The following is a 1210-nucleotide window of genomic DNA, read 5'->3' as shown; positions in this document are numbered from 1 at the left end:
TCCCAAGCCAGCTCTTAACCAACGCGCCACTCGGCCGGCCCGGGTTCTTCACTTTTACAATTAGAATTGTTACTGGTTTTAAATGTCTCCTTGCCTCGGCGATTTGTTTAAAATGTTTTTGGTTTTTTCCTCCAGTAACATCAGTCCCAAACACTCCACAATCTACCATATGCTTTGCTGTGGGGTGCAGGGAACAGAAAGGGGGGAGGTGTTCAGGGCCCGTAGTCTAGAAGATGAAGGTGGGACAGGCCGCAGAGTGAGGTGTGACCCCGCAGACCACCACAAGTCCAAGGCCGACAGGCAGCAAGACTGGGGATGTGAGGCCAGACTCACTCCTTCCTGAGGGCACGCTCAGGAGGCCAGGCCGGCCCCTCCTGCCCCCTTGGCACTCACAGGAGGGCGTTTGCATGGGTCCTTCTAGGGCACACCAACCCCAGGAGCACACCATTGTCCCGTGAGCACTCCAATGAAAGGCCCGCAAAAGGGGGAGGCCGCTCGTCACGGAGGCAGGGGCAGGCAGAAAAGAGGGAAGGCCATTTAGCAGGAAGGCAGAGAGATCTGTCATGGAGAACTCTGAGATGTTTGTGCCGGAGGCAGAGGGGAGGAAAACGTCAAGTCTGAAAATAGCCGCCCTCTGTCTGAGGCGCCAGCAAGCAGTCATTCGAGACCACAGAGTGACACCTAGTGGACACCTGGGGAGACGCTTTTTGCCGCTGACACTGGCGGCGGGCGTGCTCAGGTGGGTTCGCAGAGCTCAGGGTCCTCGGTGCAGGCAGAACCTGGGCCAGGTGTTCACGCCCGGAGCTCGCCTCCGTCGGCGCTGGGAGGACCTGGATCCCAGTCCTGGCGCAGACACCAGCTGGACGACCTCAGAAGCTCCTCTGCGCCGACGTCCCGGCAATCCCAGACCCACCGCGCACCGCCCCTGCCCCCGCTGCTCGGCCCGCCCTCCCTGTGCAACTGGAATGAGACCGCAGGAAGGGCACGAGGCCCACCTCTAAAGCTTTCATTGTGCCCCCGACATGGGACTCCTTCCGGTCTTGGAAGCCAAGCCCTTACGGCCAGGCCAGTGCTTTGCCGGCGTAAGTGCTCCAGAAAGATCTGGCAGAGGCAAGAGCCCCGGATCTCGGCCCAGGATTCTAGCCTCGTCTCAACATAAGCGCCATGGAGTCTGGGCGCTGAGCAGTTCTTCTAGAAAGTTCTCCCTATG

This window comes from Hipposideros armiger, unplaced genomic scaffold (assembly GCF_001890085.2).
Source record: "Hipposideros armiger isolate ML-2016 unplaced genomic scaffold, ASM189008v1 scaffold_164, whole genome shotgun sequence".
Lineage (NCBI taxonomy): Eukaryota > Metazoa > Chordata > Mammalia > Chiroptera > Hipposideridae > Hipposideros > Hipposideros armiger.
This window is presented reverse-complemented; position numbering follows the sequence as displayed.